General features: G+C 44.3%; 1 protein-coding gene across 3 annotated transcripts in view; it reads left to right on the plus strand.

Moving 5' to 3' along the window:
• The first annotated feature begins 875 nt into the window (after nt 1-875).
• Nucleotides 876-13,422, plus strand: part of SPTBN1 (spectrin beta, non-erythrocytic 1) — a 191,169-nt gene continuing 178,622 nt past the window's right edge. Inside the window, exon 1 of one of the 3 annotated variants that reach the window (XM_053666939.1) lies at nt 876-1,108. The gene's annotated coding sequence lies outside the window, so the exon portion shown is untranslated. Of the gene's footprint in view, nt 1,109-12,643; nt 12,721-13,422 lie in introns of those variants that run through there. The other 2 variants (XM_053666935.1, XM_053666936.1) reach the window with 2 other exon arrangements.

Below are 13,422 nucleotides of genomic sequence, written 5' to 3' on the forward strand. Positions count from 1 at the left end.
GGAGAACTCAAACCCTCAAGCCTTCCGCACCTCCACTGCAGCCGGGGCGTCCCCTCCCAAGGAGTGGCTCAGGAAGAGCACCAGCTTCAGGTGAAAGTGAGCGTTTGGGCCTGACGCAGAAGTTGGACCAACTACTTGTAGGATCTGTTCCCAGCTATCCCGAGGGAAGTGGTGGGAAAGGGCACTCACAAAAGAGATCTTGAATTCGCCGAGGAACAGCCCTCCTCCCCTCGTTTCCCAAGGTTTTCCACAGAGGGGACACCATTGCTCTTCATCAGGTGGGACAAAACTTACCAGGCACCACCACCTAGATCTAAGTCAAATCAATCAAATGACGTTCTAACACCTCCCTCAACATTCTCTCCAACGCGTTCCAAACGTAAACGTCGCTGGCGAAGGGGCTGCACGAACCACGTAGAAAATTAGGCTGCCCCTTTCCACGGCGATAATCAAATTAGCCTCAAATTAAACGTGAAATTGCCCTTCGCCGGCTGGGCTGCGGGGACAAAGCCCCCATTGTCCTTTTGCCCGGGTAGCGGAGGCGGTAGTGTCCACCCTGTACAAGCTAGCCCCAGCGCAGTCCCCGCGGCGGGGGCGAGGTCGGCGCTGAGCTGGGGAGAGCGTGGACGCGCCCAAGGTTCGGCTCCCTAGCTGAGCAGGCTGCGGGTGGGCGACTGCGGGGATCCGGGCAGAGGCTGAGGGCAAGGAAGAGGGAGGAACCGCGGGAGGAGGAGGCGGAGGAGAGAAGAAGAGGGTGGAGGGTACGCGGGAGAGAGCCAGTGTGCGCGCGCGCTCCCTCTCCCCGCCCCTCGCCCGCTCCATGACTGCTCCCTCCCCTCCTTCCTCCGCCCAGCGCTCCAGCCCAGCCCCCGGAATCAGTGCAGCTGTTGCCGTGCAGGCTGCAGATTCCTCCAGTTCCTCCCTCGGCCGCCTCTCCGCCCGGAGCTAGCGCGCAGCCCGGCGCAGCAGCGCCCACCGGTCCCGTCCTGTGAGCCCCGGCCCCAGCCGCGGACAGCCCCGCGGAGTCGCCTCCTGGCCCACCCGCCCGGCAGCCGAGGAGCGGGAGGAGGACGGGACCCCGGCGCCCCAACCCCCCTATCCGCGGGAGGTAGGTAGGGGGCCTGAGGCAGGAAGATGCCAACTCATTGGGGCTGCCTCCCAGGCTGGCTCCTGGGCGGCGGGCGGGCGGCTGGGAGGAGGGGCGCGGGCCCTGGCCGGGTGAACGCCGCTGCCCGGCCGCTGCCCTGTGCTTGGGGAGTGGCGTGGGGGCGGGGAGGCTGCAGAGCCCAGGCAGGGGTGGCGCGGGGAACCCGGGTCTCTAGTGCTTATTGGTACTCGGGTTTTGCTGGGCAGGGGCGGCAGGCCCCGCGCGAGGCAGCCGCAGATCCACGGTGCGCACCCTGGCAGCCCAGCCCCATCCCTGGCGCAGCGGAGCCAGTTCCCCCTCCCCGCCGCCTGGTCCATCCAGCGGGGCTCAGCGGCCCCTGGCGCGGGGGTGGGTGCGGAGTGGGCAGCGGCGAGGTTGTATTTTCGGGTGCCCTCCTTCTACTCCTGCTGGTGGGAGCGGAGGCGGTGTTGACAGGATCGAGCTTTGAGCCTAACGGTACGGAGGATGCGGCCAGGCGTGGTCCGGGCTGCGCCGCGCTGCAGCTGAGCCCGAGGCGGCGGCCCTGCGCCCCCCCACCCCCCCCACGCCCCCACCGCCTATCCTCGCGCCGCTTCCCCCACCGCGCCCGCCCTCCCTTCCTCGGTCCCCACTCTCCCAGGGTTGGGCGTGAGCCGCTTGCAGGCGCGGAGCCTCCGCTGCGCCCGCCCTTCAGCTCCTGCTACCCTCTCTTCAACAGGTTTGTACCAGCGCGGGGACCCTTGGGCCCTATCTTTAGGGTGATGGGCTGGAAGCTCCGCTGGTCGTTACCTCTCACACCACGCCCTTGACCCTCTTTTTGAGGGGAGCCTTCCCTTTGTGTTTGTGATAGGAAAGATGCGTAGAGCCTGCCATCCAGATGGAGAAGGGGAGTGTTGTGGAGATCAGTACATAAATCATGTCCGTTATTCTTCCAGGCAAAAGCCAGGCCAGATAGTAAGAGGGCGAGTGTGAGGGTGCTTTGGCAGGGGAGAAAAATGGATTCGGTGGGTTTATTTGGGCGAGGATGTGCTTTTTTTTTTTTTTTTTTTTTTTTTGGCAAGATGGATGGCTCACGGTGTCCTCTTCGTGATGCAGCACAATGCAGCAGTATCGCAACCTCCCTGGGTTCTCGCTGGCGGGGCTTGGCACGGCCACTCGGCGCCTGCGGGCCCCCGCCCGGCCCCACCCAGGCCCAGGGCTGCCCTTGGCCGAGGCTCGTAGCTGCTTCTACCTCGGTATGCTGCTTCATCTGTATGTGGCGTCAGGAGGACCAGGTCACCTAGCTCTGAAGGGGGGACTCTTATTTTTGGCATGCTCTCTCCCGCCCTGCGGGTTGGGCTGTGCGTGGATGAAGGGGCGCCCTGCAGCACTAATGCGGGCAGAGGGAGCCTGCCTGCAGCAGCGGACGGGAATCTGATCTCTTACCGAGGGACCTGAGCGGTTAGGGAGGGGTTGGAGGGAGGGCTCGGACCAGTGATGTGCGGAGGCAGTGGTGCAGTCAGTATGGGGAGTCGCAGAGTCTTTCTGTGGGTCACCCGTAATTTTTAACCACAACCCAACTATCCGTCGATTTCTTAATGTATGAAAAGTTGATGTTTATTGGAGCTTCAAAGCTATGACGTTACAGTACCTCTGTCTTTGTTTAATACTAAGAATATGAATTTTTCCTACAGGAAACCATCTTTTGAAATGAAACGATTAATCTATTTTAGTGCCCAGGTCCCCGAGACATTTCTAAAAATATAAACATTCAATAGGTTGTTTTAAAAGGGACTTATATTTTTGACGGATAGTTAATGATTAACCTGTATTTGCTTTGCTTTCGTCGCTTGCTTTTTCTATAAATCAAATACAATTCCATATTTGGATGTTTTATTAGGGATTATTAGGTGAATGAATGTCAAGATTGATGGTGGATTGGTGTTCAGACTTCTATAGATTTAGATAGCCAAGTTAGTGATGACTAATGGGGTTACGATAACTGACTTCATTTATGTTTGTTTATATATATCTTTTGTATACATATATTTCGTAGATGTGGCTGGGGAGGGGGGTGAGAAGGGCAGACCACCAAGGCCTCTGAGGGTGGTATCTGGTCAGAAGGAGATGGTTGCCAGTGGTCTCATCTGTTTAGTCTGGGCTAGTCTGCAGGGCATGTCCCTTCTGAATGCTACTTCTACAGTTCATTTATTCAGTGTGAGATGACAAACGGAGATACACGTCACTGTAGGCTCTTCTGAACTGTGTAGGTAAAAAAGGGAATTCAGTATGCTAGTATACTGGAAGGGAAGATAAGATCACTGTTTCAGAGCCCAGGCGTGTCTATGTTAATTTCTTTTTAATCTCAAGTGAATCCGTGTTGGTGGCATTTGATTTCATGGTGGCTCTGCTATGTAGAACCAAATGCAGATTGTGTGGTTTATGTGCATTATTTCGAGTTTTAAAAGAGGGCCATTAAAATACAGGACTCTTTGGATTTGGGCTTCACTGTTGTGCTGGTTGTAGAAAATAGTGTTGTGTAAAGATGTTTGGGAGTATTGTTCCCATGGATTATCCAGACACTTTGGATTTACTGTGTTGTAAGAAAATATCCCGTGTTGATGTCACAGGAGGTTTAGCTGTTCTGACTTAAACACCAGGTGCAGAATTCTGTTAGGTTAAGCTCTTTGTAATTTTGTCATCTCTGGACTGACCAAAACTTTCATCTGAGAGAATGAAAAGTACTGGGACAGTGAAGAAACTGCTGTCACTTGGTTGTCTCCTGTCATGCAGGCTTTCTGTGAAGAGGATCTCTTGGGTGAGAACAGTAACAACTGTCTCAGGTGCTGTAGGAGGTGCAGAGAAGACCTCACTCTCTGCTCGAGGCACATCCCTGCAGAGACTTTGGCATTGACAGCGTTTCATTGGAAGGGTTTGTCCAAGTGGCTGTTTCAAGAGAGAGTAGGACTTTATGTGTGGAGGTGCTGCTTTCAGATGGAAGGATTTTACTGTTACTAAACAAGCACAGATGTGATGAGCAGAAATTATTTGATGTGATTTTCGTTGAAATAAACTTTTCATTTTAAGAGCATAGTCATAGAATTTTAAAGCTATACACACATATCACATATATTTTTTACATGCAGTAATGTGATGGTCCTTGAATTATATTGGGCACTGACCTTTATAACTGGGCTTTAATTAATGTTCTGCGGATTTCCGTATGGTAGTCCTGGTTTCTTTCTGAGAGACTATTGGAAATGTAAACTGTTTTTTCATAAGGAAAAAACCAATACTTCCTCTGGAAGTGATATATCCGTAGGTTTATGGAGGTAAGTAAAACATCTCATGGATTTCTCTTACCAGTTTTCAGTATTTGCTGTTTCTTAAAGCACCTTTTCTTTGCAAAAGACCTAGTTTAGTACTCTTGATAATTCTGATAACAATTGTCCTGTATCCAAGTTCACATAGTAGAGGAGCAATATCATCAATCTCTTTACTTTGGTGAGTAAAATTCAACTATCCCAATTGGATATACCCATACTTCTCTTAAACATCGCTGCAGAAGGCGTTTTCATAATGTCCCTTGCTCTCATAATGAGATTCGTGGACCACAAATACCAGGATATTCTGGGAGTTTGTTTTAAATCAGATTCTTAGAGGCCCAAACCCAGACCTATCCCATCCTAATTTGCATTTTAACCAGACCCCTAATGATTTGTAAGCACTTGAAATTGAGAAACTGCTCTACTTCTTCACCTAAGGGGCTTCTGTATCGAAAAGTTCCTTCTTTTATCTTACTCTTGTCTTTTCCTTTGCTCAAGTATCAACACATTTTTCCCCTTCTGTCACTTAAGTGGTGTTGAAGAAAGTGAGTTATCCAACTGTAAATCATTTAATACAGAAAAACTTATAAAGTTCTTTAATATTTCAATGGAATAGTCCTATTAATAATAGCTTTATAGACTAATCGGTTTTGGGGTTCCTCTCTAAAGTTGAGAAACAACCAGTCCCACACACCCCTCCCCAGAGGCACTGGTTCTGAGACAGCAGAGCTGGAGTCCAGGAAGCCCAGGGTCCTCTCTGCTCCTTCTGCTCTCCTCGAGGCTTTAGTACACTTATGTTTTATTTATTTCCTGTGACTTACACTTTTAGATTAATGTTATATTCCTGAAATTCATTAATTTTGTTGTTGTAGTTCATTCATGTTCCTTGCTGTGTAGTATTCCACCATGACTTATTTTTTGCTGTTATGAAAGTACTACTATGAATGTTTCTTCAATATATTTCTTAATACGTATGTGGAGATAGACACACACACACACACAAATTCTCTGTCTTCTCTCTTTCTCTCTCTGCAATGAAATTTGCTGGATCAAATGCGCATCATCAACCTTACTAGATAATGCCAAACATTTCTGAAATGATTATACCAATTATATTCCCACTAGTAGGGTATCGGGTTACTGTTGTTCCATAACTGTGGTGTCACATCCATCGTTTACGAACCTTGAAAATGTCCATTTGTGAAATCATCTCATTGTGCTTCTTATTTGCAACTTCCCTGATTGTTGAGGTTAAGTACTTATTTATATTATCGGCCATTTAGTTTCCTTCTTTTGTGAAATCCTGTTCAGTCTTTTGCCTGTTTGCCTTTTAGATTTTTTTCCTCACTGATTTGTAGGAGTTCTTTATGTAGATTGTTTACTAATCCTGTGCGGATTATATGTGTGGCAAAAATTGCCTTGCAGTTTGGGTTTCTTTTTCTTTTAAAGAAACTCTTTGTGGTTTCTTTTGATGAATAGTCATTCATAATTTTAGTAAGTCACAATCAATTTTTATCCTTTAAAGCTTGTGAGGATGATTTTGATATTACAGAAAAATTTTCCTTAGTTTGGAAAGAGCATGGATTTTGGAGTCCAACCACCTTGGGCTCAAATCCTGATGCTGTTATTGTGTACTAGTCACGTGGCCATAGCTAGGATCTAGGGTTGAGCTACTTTGTTACTCTCAGAACTATAATTTCCTCATCAGTAAAATCGAATTAATAGTACTCATACAGCTGGGAGACAGTCATGTGTGGTGCTAGGCATATGGTAGGTGTTTGAGTCGATAACCTTTCCGTTACTTTCTCTTTAGACTCCCTAAACTATATAATCCACTGACCCCTTTTGAAATGCTTGTACGAATCACCTTATTTTATTTTTTAAAAGGTTGTATTACCAATATATATATTGATTAACACAGGCTGAATGAAACCATTTATCGGAAACCCTTTGTCAGTTCAGGTTCCTGTTCTTGAAAGTACTGTTAGTTAGAGTTCTGTTTACTAGAAGCATTTATACTAATGTTCTCCCTTTGCTGCTACTCTAAGATTACTTTGCAATATGTATGTGTATCTAAATTTTTTGATCCTGTAAATAAGTGTTGGCTACCTTCTCTTGCTAGGGCTTACTTAAAGTTGGGCTAGGGTGATGATGGTGTAGGCTGACTTAAAGTTGAATGAAAATTAGTTCCTGAATCCAAGGACTTTTTAATCTACCATGTAGATTATACTCTGCGTATGTACACAGGAGATAAAAGACCTTTTACTGACCAGATATGTGACTTCTGGTCTCTGATCTAAGTTTGTACAATGAGGATCCCAGGTGAAATTACTGGTGGGGGTGAGACATGGCTCATGGTCACCCTCCCCTCTTGGCCCCTGGCAGACTTGGAGAATAACTGGGCGCCTCTTTTTCTGCAGAGCTGGGAAAGAGCCTCAGTCACATCCTCAGTAACTGTGGTAGGAGTTATTACAAATCGACCAGATTTGGCACTTAGATTTTAAGATCCCGTTAACTTCTAAAGTTCTGTGATGATAAGATATATAGGGAAGTAACATAGCATTTCAGCCGAAATACAGTGAAACAGGCAGAAACTAGAAGCCAGGAGATAGAAACCAGGTGACTTGGGGGGACCAGACCTTAAGTTACGGTGGTGGCCATGGGAATGAGAAGGAGAGGGAGAGATGGGAGAAAGGTCATGAGGGCTCAGTCCTGGGCCATCTGTCTGTAGGGTGAATGGACGAGACCCAGGGCATCTCAGTGGGAATGAGGACATAAAGTGATAAAGGTGTCAAATTTGGTGCCACATATGACCAAGAGTATGGTTGGCCATTGTAAGAGAAATAGGCAAGTTAAGGGGAATGGTGGATATTTGGTTGGGAAGAGAATCAGTTTGTCTTCAAATACGTTCTTTGAGGTTCCAACAGAGCCCTTAGTGGAGTTAGAGGAGAGGGGCCGGGGCTAGCGAGGCTGATAGGAGGCCACTGGGTAAGGGGTCCTGAGTTTTCGGCCCTGGCCCCACCGGCCGTGGGCGACTGCCTTGGCTTCTCAGCGTGCCTCAGTGTCTTTGTCTGTAAAATGGGGATAACAGCACTGCCTGTCAAAGAGGATTTTATTAAAGTTTCAGTTAATCCAGTGCCCATCACAGTACATTTTAATTACTATTAAATCTGGAAATTTTGCTTTGTCTCACTTATCTGCTTTCTTTCAAATAAATATTTGGGTTTGTTCAGAAGAGATACATTCTAGTAAACAATACCAATCCATCAGATAAATAAGCTAAATTCAGTCTGTATTAAACTTACAGTAATACAAAAGGCAAGCCTGAATAACATTTATTTTTAACCAAAAAAAAGTAAAACGCCAATATGTGGGGAAAGGCTAGGGACAGATGGCTTAAAGAAGAAAACATTAAGGGAACTGGTAAGTATATTGAATTGCTTAGACTCACCAGTAATGTGAAACACAAATTAAAACAATTAGGTTAATTTTTCCACTTAAACGGGGAGGTCGATAATTCTCTCTGGGGCGCTGAGATGGGGGCACTGCAGCGCCTCTTGGAAGGATTAATACGAACTTAGTTCGAAAAGTTAGTGTGTGTGTATATCTGCATATGTATATGCAGATATAGAGATCTGAAACCTTAAATGTTTATACTTTTTTGGACTGAAATCTCAGTTGTGGCTCTGTAACATAAAGGAAGAATTAAAAATAAGGACAGAGGATTTTAACAAGGGTTTTTTTTTTACCAATACTGACAGTGAAAAAGCAAATGGGCCGTCATCAAATAAATTATGGCGTAGGCACAGCATGGAGTTCAACGTAGTGCTCAGAATCGTGGTTTGGAAGAATACTACTGAAATGGGAAAATACTAACAATACAGGATTCAGTGGGGATAATCTGCATGCGAAGCTGTATAAGACTCTGTAACTCCTGTTTTGTTATATTAAATGAAAGACTGGAAGGAAATGTTAATGGTTTGCTTCGGGTGGTGGGTTGATGGGTGATTTCCTTTCCTCGTATAAAAGGAAATTCCTATGACTTAATGTTTCTCACTTTAACTTTTGAAATATTTCACACATACAGAAGGGTACATATGGTAAATAATATCATAGACTTCCACGAGGATTATTTTTTTAATAGTCAAAAAGTAATCAACATGTTATCTTAATTTTTTAAAAAAGGAAAGAAAAAAAGCCAATCTGGCAAATTGTAGATTGTTGTTAAGGAATAGTTTAAAATTCAAAGGGTTTGTCATACGTGTCCTCTGTACTAATCTAAAAGCAGTGAGAATATGAGTAAGTCAGCCTCTTAAGGGTGTGGGTCTGAGAGAGAAGTGGAGCATGCAGATGGAATGGAATGTGAACTTGACCTCACACTCACCTGGGCCAGCTGAAGAACGGGGAGAGACCAGCACTTCAGCATTTCCAAACCAGGCGCTTGTGTGGGAGAGAGGAGTGGGGTTCTGCAACGTGCTTGTTCTCACTTGTGGGAGCCCAGACGACTGACTGCCGGAGCTAACTTTGTAACCGTTGAGACCATCATGTTTTGTTCGAATTGGTCAGAAACCTAGGTAAAATTCCAAGTGAAAAATTTTAAGTTAAAATGACTCCAGATTTAGATAACTTCTAATGAATGGTTTTTCAGTATTTGATAATATTGTAGGCTAAGAGTGGGTGGGACAAAGTTTAAAGAAATCCTTGATTTTTGTATATGAAAGGAAATTCTTATGTACTGTTATATACATTTAAACATAGATGCGTATCTGTCTGTTCTGTCTTCTCTATCATAGATGAGAGAGAGGTGTGTGTGATGAATTTCCAGTGTGAAGGGAGGCAAAGAGCTATTTTAAGGCTTCTCTAGTGGGAATATTACAGAGGTAACATTTTGAAGGTGAATCCCAGGAATGAACTCTGCCCCTAGATGATGGGGGAAATGTTTGGAGGAAAGTAGTACTTTGTGTTTTTATGGTTTGAGTCCCCAACTGTATTGGCACTTTATAAAATGTGGCTTGTAAAAATGAACTAATTTACTTCCATGAATTTTGAATGTTCTCTGCTGTGAGTTTAAGCAGTTGATTGAAGAGGGTTCAGGATTAAGTGTGCTTTTGAGATATGAAAGTAAAATGTTACAGTTTTAAGATTGCTTTAAGTGTATATGTTCAGTGTTTAATTTGTATAATTAAATATGCCCACGCTTAGAAAGTTCATTAGCCTAACAGGTTATATCTCTGGGTGATGGGATTCTGGAAAACTTCTCATTTTATCTCCACATTTTCCAAACTTTTGGAAGTGCTTAACAGTAAACTCTTGCTTTTTATAAAAAATATCCAGACATTACAACCTTGTTTTAGCTGGTTAAGAACAAAGTAAAATGATTAATCAGCTAAATATACCTTCTGCTGTTCAAAATTTTTCTACCATAACTTTTCGAAAAGCAGTATTAACACCAAAGTTGTAAAGAGTCCTGAAACATTAAGGAGATTTTCCCCTTTCTCAGTGAAGTGTGCGGTTTCGTTGGAGCCTTGATGGTTCATGACTTCCAAGGAGTGTGGGAAAAGATGCAGGCACTGGGCCCCCAGGGAGCCTCTCAAAAACATCCTCCCAAAAACATCCTCCCAGAGATCAGCCTCTAAGGCTCCTGCCTTTGGCTGTGGATGAAGTTCTTGTTGTTCCCTGCCCTCGTGGGTGGCTGTTTCTGGGATAGAGTGTTTGCCTCAAGGCCAAACCTAAATGGCCAAGGGCTGCATATTTTTTGGAATGTTCTTCAGCAGCTGTTCGGCATCTTTGGGGTGGGAAAATTCATGTCCTTATCATGGTTTAGGGCCTTGGAGAGGGGCCTTTTATCTTATTATCTAAAGGAGAAGGGAAACCTAAATTCTTCCCTAAAACAGAGTTTATTTATTTTGTTATGTGATGTTTAAACATTTCCTATTGTATTTTTTAACTTGGAGCACAGGAGTGCTTTTTTAGTGAGAACAATAGTTTTAAAAGTTAAAATACTTTTCATCTCCTTAGAATCCCTGAATTTTTGATAATCTGCTAATATAGAGAGTGCATAGTTTTACTCTGAATGGTTTCTGAAGAATATATACTTTCATAAAGGTATAAATTAACATAAATCCTAACAAGACTTTTAAAAATTCAAGTGGTATTCTTGTTACAGAAATAATAAATATATATTGTAAATCATATAGGAAATAAAAATGAGCACAAAGAAGACAATGAAAATCTCTAGGCAAAGTCAGTGACCATATAAACTTGCAGGTAGCATCTTGGTGTTTATCCTTTAAACCTTTTTCCCGCTTCACATATTTGTTCATCGAACAAATGAGGGTCAGTTCTCAAATCTTAGGCTGAAGTTGTCAAGTTTTGACAGTCTAAAGAATCACTTAATGTTTATCATTCCTCAGTTTATACAAGTAGCGTGGCAAATCAAAATCTTATTATTGGTCATATTTAAAGCTATGGAATAAATAGCTGTCTTTAGTGGTGGCAATACATATTTTTAAGATTGTATTTATCTTTAGAGTATGGAAGGGACGGAGAAGGAGAGGGAGAGAAACATCAACGTGCGGTTGCCCCTGGCGTGCGCCCCCTACTGGGGACCTGGCCTGCAACCTAAGCATGTTGCCCTAGACCGGGAAGCCAACCAGCGATTTTTTGGTTTGCTGGCTGACAGTCCACTGAGCCACACCAGCCAGGGCAGTGGTGGCAGTATTAAAGAAAAACGTTGAAGAATCCAAAATTTGCTTATTATAGATAATTGTCTTTTTTTCGGGGGGAGACCTTTTACAGTGGAAAAATACCAAAAATTAAGTTCTCATTAGATAATGTGTACTTTCTGTTTTGTTTTGAAAGAAATTCCCATCAGAGTTGTCTTAATTCCCTTGAGAGACATCTCTGTACGCTCCTGACAGCATCTGATTTTACTTTTGTCTTCAGATTTTGGAGTCTTTGAAACAGCTCCCCTATAACATGTCGCAAATGGAAGGGATGTGGATGTTATAATCTTGGTTTTAAGTGTAATAAATTTTACTGGGCTGGGTTTGGTTAAAACTGTTGAAAGTGTACAGCAGAGCTCAACTTTGTATTTGCTGAAGTCGTTAAAATTATATCTTTGCAGTTAGGGTCTGTTTCAAGGAGAAAAAGCAATATACATATTTGATTCTGCATGCTAATTCTGTTTTTTAAATATTTTATTTATCTTTAGAGGGGAAGGGAAGGAGAGAGGGAGAGAAATATCAATGTATGGTTGCCTCTCATGCATCCCCTGCTGGTAACTGGCTTGCAACCCAGGCATGTGCCCTGACTGGGAATCAAACTGCAGTTGTTTGGTTCGCAGGCCCGTGCTCAATCCACTGAGCTACACCAGCCAGGGCTGCATGCTAATTCCTTACTCCCTGGGACCTCCATGGATGGAGATGACTCACTGGCATTTCTTAGTTGCCCTAATTCTAGTATTTGGCTTCTTCCCTTGGATGGCGTTAAGGTGGTTTGTTCATGTGCTGAGAGGAAGAGTGGAGAAATACCCTTTTGCTGAAGAGGAGGAAAGCCTTTCCAGCAATTTCCCTGAGGTAGTTTGTGGTTGTTGTAAGTCTTGTTTCGGGTGGTGGGCCCTGAACAAAAGTGGCAAATGACCTTCCCTGCTTAAACAGTGAAGACCAGTGGCAGCTCCGTTCCCAGTTTAGAGGGAAAATCTGAGCTGGGCTGGGTGTTGGATGGAGCAGGGTTGGGCGATGGAGCTCAGCTAACACTAGCAGACAGGCTTCCTTTCTCCAAACAAGGGGTTTTTCAGAGACTCCAACCTGATGGGAATCATTCCCTTTGAGGGCAGCTGAACCCATCAAGGGAAATGCTTGATGGTTAATATTAATATGCCTGGGCTGTTTGAAGCCTGGAATAGGGATCTCAACTCGACCTTCAGGCAGCTGCAGATGTTGGGCCCAGCCCTCCACAAGGCATCCAGCTGAGACAGTACCCAGGTTAGGAGAGAGCAGTGGCTGGAATGTGGCCTTATTCGGACCTCTGACCGCAGGAGCACACCTGTCACTATTTTAGGAGGTGGGTGGCGGTCAGAGGTATCAGTCGGGTGATTTCTCTGAGAGGGGGCCTGGTCCTTCTCACAGTGAGGCTGACAACTCTGTTGCTGCCAGCTGTCCTTAAATACCCAGCTTATCTTCTGGGGCGGAGTCGGGGGCGCCACTGCCCTGGAGCAAAGGCCTTGGTGGGCCATCTGAGCAGGAAAGAAACCAGCGCACACCTCCTGTTTTATTCTTTGCTTTAAAGGTAGGTTGTTTTGTTTTTCTCTTTGCTTGTTTTTAAATTAACACCCACTGCCAAAGGAATTTCTGAGTTTCCCTGATAATAAGGACTATTTGCCACTTTGAAAGGTTTATTTTGCTTTTGAAGTATGTGGTCCTGACATTAATACCATCTCTTTCACCCTAGTTCTAAAAATCGTGTTTGATTCATAAATTTGATTCATAATTAAATTGAAAATTAAATTAGAAGACTGACTTACTGCCTTGTTCCCAAGGAAGATGATTCTTGTCCGTCAGTTGAAATATACATTTGTGTGTGTGTGTGTGTGTGTATATATATATATATATATATACACAGATATGTATATTTCTGGCTCCGCAGAATTATTTTGTTAGTGTATGTTTGCATGAATATTTTGTTTTTAATTATAATATGCATTTCCGTTGGACTCCACCCTTATTACAAAAACTTAATCACATGAACTAAATTCCATCGTTAGTGGGTCATACTTGAGCACTGCTCGGTCTTCTCAACTTTTAAAGTAGGTATTTAATGTAGAGAGTACATGGATGGCTGGCCTGTCACCGGAATGTTGTGCAGCTGTGCGGAGCAGGAGGATCGAATGTGCTAATTAAATATTTTTTTAGCAAGAATGGAATGTAGCAGCATGTGGTTAACCGTTCCAGTTTGTTTTTTAAGAGGATTTTTTTTGCCCCGTATTAACAA

Source organism: Artibeus jamaicensis, unplaced genomic scaffold, assembly GCF_021234435.1.
Source record: "Artibeus jamaicensis isolate MK-2021 breed Jamaican fruit bat unplaced genomic scaffold, CSHL_Jam_final contig_465, whole genome shotgun sequence".
Taxonomy (NCBI): Eukaryota; Metazoa; Chordata; class Mammalia; order Chiroptera; family Phyllostomidae; genus Artibeus; species Artibeus jamaicensis.